Below are 7751 nucleotides of genomic sequence, written 5' to 3' on the forward strand. Positions count from 1 at the left end.
AGTGAAATCCCTGGAAAGGTGAATTCACATTGTTAGGAATAAACTCTGAACTCATGAAATAACTATGAGTCACTCTACAGAAAGATGTAGTTTACTTATTAAAGGAGTGTTTGTTGGACTTCTATAGTGCAGTAGGAATAAGGAACATTTGTTGGACTTCTATAGTGCAGTAGGAATATGGAATTCACATAGGGAGCAAAGAAATGCCCACAATCTATGGAAACAAAGAATAAGTCACAGTAAGAAAACACCGAATACCATGAACACATAATGCAAAGAGTAGTGAGATTAAATTTCCCAGTTTCAGTTAGTTATACGTATTTAAATACTGATTAAAAATAACAACTCTATTCTTTCTATTGAACAAATTCTAGATTTCAGGAAGATGGATTACCCATATGACCTTGAGAAAACACTAGACCCTTATCAATAAATTTAACAATCTAACTTAAATAATGCCTTGAAAATATTTACTTTTGAAATTATTTTTGCTTTTGAAATCTATAAATTTTAAAAACATTATGCAGTAGTTCTGTCTCAATGGTGTGTGTCTTGTTTATTCTAGAATGATTCTGTCTTCACTATCACCGTCCAGTAGAGCGTTCTTGGTGGGTAATGTGTTGTCTGCCCAAGATTGCTTCTCCACTTCAGGAACTTCTGATGCTCCATATAATCTTTAGGATGTTTTCTTTACTTCATTGGAAACAGTCACAGAGAGGTTGTAAGAGTTGTCCTAAACGTTTACAGTACTTTGGATGGTAAAATAATCTCCTAACGTTTGAAAGAATTTATGTCAAGAACCAGGGAATCCCTAAAAACTCAGCCATATTAAACTATATGCCTAATGCATTTTATCCTTCTGCATTCTCGCCCAGTATACAGTAAAGTGTACATCTAGTAAACAGTTAAGAACAATAGATTAACAATAATAACAAACAGAATAATTTAAACATTGTATTATCTAAGTATTTGAAAGTTACAGATTTCTTAGCCTTGTAGTTTTTAATTTAATATTCTTACTCACTTGTAACTGAAATCACATAAATTAAATTTCTGAATCAGGAGAAAATTTATATAAACATATTAGCAGAATGAATTTCTTCCATCCATAACTTTAAACTGTCTCCCCACATATTTGTGCCTCTTTCAATTATTTTTAAAATTGTTATTTTATAGTCTCACAATATAGATCTTTAGTATGCTTTCTTAAATTTATTTCCACATTTCTTATGGCATTTTTAAATGAAATAATTCCTTGTTTTTCCTCTTGTGTAGTTTGTTGTTCCTTGTTTTTTGTATCTTTTGCAATTTTACTTGTTTATTTATTAATTCTCACAGTTTTGAATTAGTCTTTCACACAGATGTATCCAGCCTTTACACATCATGACACAATACTGTCATATACAATGTTCATGCCCCAAAAACTGCTCAATGTTTTAGCTAGGTTTATAGTTTTGTGCTGGCCCACATTCCTAACTTCTCTGACGTGCATGAAGCCTATGAGCCTGCAAACTGAACACACTTGACAGAGTATTCTATATACAAAGTCATATATATAATCAGTACAGGGCAATTTCACTTCCTTCTTTCCTATTAGTGTGGGCACCTGTTGTTTCTTTGTCTTTCCTACTTACTCCAGTGACAATTTCTAGTGTGTTGGTGGAAATAAATGAGAAGAGTGGGCAATATCATCTTGTCCTAGGCATTACAGGAAAAATGTCCCATTTCTTATTATTAAATAGAATATTCATCGTGAACTTGTCATATATGAGCTTTTTCTTATTCATTGAGAAACATATCTTCTACCCAGAAGTAGCAGAGATAATGGCAGATTTTATTCATTTTTTTTATTCTACTAAGGAGACATCTGTTTCTTGTCTCTTATTCTGAAATGAGATATATTAATAATAGTTACCTTTCTTGTTGCTGTACGAAGCACCTGTCAAAAATAAACTTAAGAAAGAATTTGCCTTAGTTCAGGGTTAAATTTAAATGGTACAGATGGTAAGGTGAGGATGTCATCAGAGCAGGAGAGATAGACAACAGGCAATATTTCATACACAATCAGAAATCATAATGGATACTGTGGCATAATGGTTTTTCTCCTATTTATTCAGTCCGTGACCCAAACATGTGGGAACCAAAGAGACCTCAAAGCCTGGTCTCACATTCATGTTGTGGGGTGGTTTGAAACAAAATGACTCCCAAAGTGAATGGCATTATTAGGAGGTGTGACCTGGTTGGTGGGCCTTGAGGTCTCTTGCTCAATACGACAGTCCATTTCCTGTTGCCTTCTGATTGAGATGTAACCAGTAACATGTCTGCCTACATTCCACAATCCCTCTCTGCCATGATGATAATGGACTAAAACTCTAAAGCTCATCACAATTAAACGTTTTCCCATAAGAATTGCCAAAGTTCTTTTAGACATAAAGCAAAGAAAACCAGCCTACAATGCACATGGATCTAAATTACATGGGAAGTAGAAGAAGACAAGATCTCCAAAGTAAACTGGAAACAGAGGGGACCATGGTAGAGGCTAGAAGAGGAGGGGTTAGAAAGGGAAGGGGACAGAGAAATATGTATAGCTCAATAAAAGCTCAATAAAATCAATAAAAAAATTAAAAAAAGAAACACAGCAATAAAAGACTCCTAAGGCCATATTGTAAAACAAAAACAAAAACAAAACAGTGTTGCCAAAGTTAATCTGTCTGTTAGAAACTCTAAGACAGAGGTTGGCATGGGGCCAGGACATTGTTGTGACTGGCCAGACTATGCTTTTGTTTGAAAGAATATGGACTTTGGAACATTGGGTTAGAAAAGCAGTGGAATGTTTTAAGCATGGCTTAATGGGACATCTTAGTAATAGCATGGAAGACAGTGGTGCTAAGAGTTATTTGAACTGTGGGGACCCGAATCAAGAGGCTGCGGAAGAGGGGAATGTTAGTATGTGACCTAGAGACCGGTCTTACAATATTTTGGTAAAAAAAAATGTGGCTGTGTTTGCCCTTGTCCTAAGAGTCTGTCTAATGATAAAAGTGAAGAGTTTTGGATTAATTTCATTGGCAGAAAACCTCAAAATAAAGGTTTTGACTTTTATTTATAAAGGTAAAGACTATGTCGTGTGGTTATTAGTGTTAACTCTGATGAAAATTAATAATGAAAAGGAGCAAGCTGAGCAAGGAAAACTATTTGAGGGAAAAAAAAAAAAAAAGAGGACCAGGAAGTGGACTGGAGCTAAACGCAGCGTTCCAGGAGATGAGCAGATTAGGAAATGAAATAAAGGGAGTGGTGACCTCAGGGCAAGATCCTACCCAGCTAAGATTCCAACTTGTAAAAAGGAACAAATAAAAAAAAAAAAATTAGAGCTGGGTGTGGTGGTTTAAAGGTTTGTAGTACAGACCTTCAATTCTAGCACTGGGAAGGTAGATGCTGGTGGATCTCTGATTTAGAGGCCAGTCTGGTCTACAGAACAAGTTTCAGTACTGCTGCCCCTCATGGCCCACTGGGCCCCTCAGGGAGCTTTTCCATTTTATCTAAACCTTTACATTGGTGCTCTGTGACTAGGCCAGGCTCACTTTGGCTGGCTGTGAACATGTGGAACCCTGGGCTTGGGAACCGGGTGTCTGCCTGAGCACAGACCTCTATGTACATCAGCGGCTTCGGAGGTGAGTTTCCCCTTCCAGTCAGCTCAACCGTTTCTCTAAACCAGAGGAACTGATCACTGAGCTCCCGGAAATTCTATGGTGCTACTAGAAATGGGTGCAATCACAGCCCTCATGGCTATGGTTGAGCCCTTTGCTGGCATTCATCTCTGGTTACTTCCCATAGCTAAAATACGTGACCCGACTAACTGGGTTGTTCCTCCCACACGAGGACTGCACACGCTGAGTTGTGTGTACACTTTGGGTCCTGGGCACTCGGATTTTTCTTTCTCTTTCTCTTTTCTTTCTTTTTTTTTTTTCTTTCCTTTTCTTTCCTTAGCCTCTCTGGCCTCCGAGTTGCCTAGCCAGGGCCAGTCAGTCGGCTTCATTAACACCCCACCTGTAGAGAGAAAACATTCTTCTACAGGCCTCGTGGTGTTGCTGTTTTCGTGTCTTCAGCTATAGAATATACACCCTCAAACTACCAGCCACCCACCTGTGAATGATCTGCTGGTTTCCTGCTGGCTTTGCCTGTCCTTGCGCTGGGCATCCCCCTCCCCGCCCGTTTAAAAATCACTCTTTTCTTCTCATTCCTCTCACTCCCGTTCCTTCTATCCATCCCTGCCACCGCTACTACTGGTTCCATGGAAACCGACAAGGTTAGTTGGATCTGCGAGGCAGCTGCTTACGATTCCAGTCTTTGCTCCCTGCTGCAGCTTGTGGCACGGTGGCTTGGCAACAAGGCAGATCGTGCCTCTAGGTCTCTCTTGTTATTATGTTTAAAACTCCCATGGCTCAAAAAACATGGTTTCACCATGCAACGTGTGACCACCGCCAATTTGACTGAGGTCAGGTGACCTTACTGTCATCTTAACTTAGATCAGGTGATCTCACTGACCTAACTGAGGGCCAGGTCAGGTTATCAAGTCCTGTGACCTTTACTGAGGTACACCCTGCCTGGTCGCCCAGTTTACTAATGGTTTTGCCTCTAAATTCCTCTTGCTGACTTTGTTACAGGTGTCTTTTGTGCAGCGGCATGCCTTTGGTAGGGCCCACCACTTAAATGCCTATGTGTACTGTTAAATATTATAATTGCCTTCCCATTATATCTCATTCCAAACTAACAAAGTAATAAGCCTCATGTTTTAAATTGGCATGTACTTTTAAGTCTCTTACAAAAATATGATATAGTTAATCCAACCCTGCTTTAAAATATATTAAACTGTTCTCTACTGTTGTCAGTTCTGCTGTTAACCTTCTATTGCAAGCAGTTTTTTTTTTTCTTCTTTCTGTCTCTTATAAGTGTAAATCTTACCTGTTGAGAGCCAGTACAGTCAAGCTTGGACCCAGCTCTCCAGGAAGATTTTATACTGCAGTTGTAACTAATCTGTTCCTGGTAAACAGCCCTCAACAGCTCAGAGATCTGGGGAATATGGTATTTAAATGTTTAATTATTTTAAAAAAATGATAACAAAACGAGATAGGTTGGCTCCTAGCAGCTGTACTCTACTCCCTCCCAAGAAGACAGAAGACAAATGGGCACAGAACAACGCCCTCCTGCAATTCATTTCAACTGCCAAGAGCTGACCATTGGATCAACTACCTTTCATCTAAACAGAAGATCTCCTGACTTGGACAGAATCACTGGAATCAACTGTCTAGCTGCTCAGGTCAAGGTAGGCTTATCTTCCTACAGATATCTTAGCCCACAGGATCTTCTGGAGCCTGGAAGACCCTGCGCTAAACAGCAAAAGAAATATACAACCCTCAACAACCATGGAGGACCCTAAAGAGTAGCTCTAGGTGCCATCCAAGGAAATTCTCTATCTTCTTAAATTAATAACTCCTCATGTAAAATTTTATCCTTCTCACGAATCTCTGGTGCAGTTTGACAGCTGAGAGGTTTTCTCAGCTTAAAAGGACAATCTCACCAAAAAAAAAAAAAAAAAAAAAAAAAAAAGGGAATCAGTAAAATACAAATCTGTTTCTGTTTGTCTCAAGTTATTTTTAATGTCATTTTGGTTTCTTAATCGATTTAATCCTATATTAGGAACATTTTACAAATTTTTACATATATTTGTAGAGTCTCTGAAATGCTTTGTATGATGGATCCCTATTTTGCACCTGACCCTGATTTTATTCTTTTTCTATTTTATCTGTATGTGGCCCAAGATGTGCTCCATCTTAGACAGATATGCTTTCTGTTGAGTAGAATGTTCTTTAGAGGTCTGTTTGGTCATTGTATAAAATGCTCATTTTCTATTTGTATGATCTCTCCATGAAGGGGAGATAATGAAACCTTCTATTGTGGTTGTATGTTAGATAACTGCCCCTCAAATTTGTTTATATTTGTTTCATTTAGGTTCACCGATGTTGGAGAAACAAACACACACACACACCAGTTGTTATAACCTCTTTTGAATTGATTCTTTTATTAAAAAAGTGAAATTTATTTTCTGTCTCTTTAATTTTTTTTTTTTACTTAAAGTTGGTTTTCTATCTGTACAAAATACTTTTGTATTGTTCGTATTTCTTTATTTCTCTTTTGCTTATTTTTGTTTGAGACAGGGTTTCTCTGTAGAGCCCCAGCTCCCCTGGAACTCCTGCTATACATCAGGCTGGCCTAGAAATCAGAGATTTGCCTGTCTCTGTCTCCTGAGTTCTGGGATTAATGCCATGCACCCCCACCTCCCAGCACTCATTGTTCAACTTTTAATTTATGTATTTCCTTAACATTGAAGTCAGTATAGAGAGCTGATTTTGAATTAATTCCTCCCTGTGTATCCAGTCTACCTCATGATCTTCATATCTCCATTTCAAGTGCTGATAAAAAAGGGCCTGTGCCACAGCCCATTTTCATCCTCAATTATTTTTTCTTTTGTTTTTTTTTTCAAATTAATTATTTTCATTTGGGTTTTCATAATTCATAGATGTGTGTATCTACTATACATACATCCACACAGACACACAGAAACACACACACACACACANGAAATCTTTAATAAATAAATAAATAAATAAATAAATAAATAAATAAATAAATAAAAATTAAAAAAAAGAAATGTTCAGCATCTTTAGCCATTAGGGAAATGCAAATAAAACTTCTTTGGGATTTCTTCTTACATCAGTCATAATGGCCAAGGTAAATGAACAGCAACAACAACAGCCAATGACAATGCATACTGGAGAGGATGTAGGGAAAAGGAAAGACTCATCCATGGCTGGTGGGAGTGCAAACTGGTACAGCCATATCCAAGAAACTATCTACAATTGACAATCACTCAAAAATGAAAAAAAGAAAGAAAGGATGGAAGAAAGAAAAAAGAAAGAAAGAAAGAAAGAAAGAAAGAAAGAAAGAAAAAGAAAGAGGTTCTCCAGTAGAGTCTCACTGGGAACACAGACACCACACTGACAGTCAAGCCCCATGCACAGCAGTAGATGGTCAACACAAAATGAACTCAACACTGTTTTTGGAGACTTTTGTCTCATTACTTTGTTTTGGCAATGGCAATTTTTATCTTACTGGTCTTTTGTTTGTATATTATGGTTTACAATTTGTGTTTTATTTGTGTGTGTATTTCTTTTGTGCTTTTTCCTTATTTATTTTGTTCATTTTGTTTTATTTGCCTGTTTATTTTTTCTTAAAGAAAGAGAAAAATAAGAAACAGAGTTGACCAGGTGGGGAGACAAGGGCATTTGGGAGTTAATGAACAAGGATAACTGTGACCTGAATGTATTATGTGAAAGAAAATGAATTTTCAATAAAATTTAACCCCCTTAACCTTAATAGCTTGACACTTTCTTTTCTTTATTTTTTCTTTCTTCTTTTCTTCCTTCCTTTCTTTTTCTTTTCCTTCCTTCCTTCCTTCTTTTCTTACTTTATTTATTTTTTCTTTTGTTTTTTTTTTTTTTTTTTTTTTTATTATTTTTTTTTTTTTTTTTTTAATGTTTGTTTAGCTAAAAAACCTGCATAAGGGGAGACAAGGAGATTTATCTGGAATCAAAAGCAGTTGTCACTCTGTAGTGACCAGCCTGGTCTACAGAGCTAGTTCCAGGACAGGCTCCAAAACCACAGAGAAACCCTGTCTCGAAAAACCAAAAAAAAAA

Source organism: Alexandromys fortis, unplaced genomic scaffold (assembly GCF_014885135.2).
Source record: "Alexandromys fortis isolate MF-2015 unplaced genomic scaffold, M_Fortis_MF-2015_v1.1 scaffold_38, whole genome shotgun sequence".
In the NCBI taxonomy this organism is placed as follows: Eukaryota; Metazoa; Chordata; class Mammalia; order Rodentia; family Cricetidae; genus Alexandromys; species Alexandromys fortis.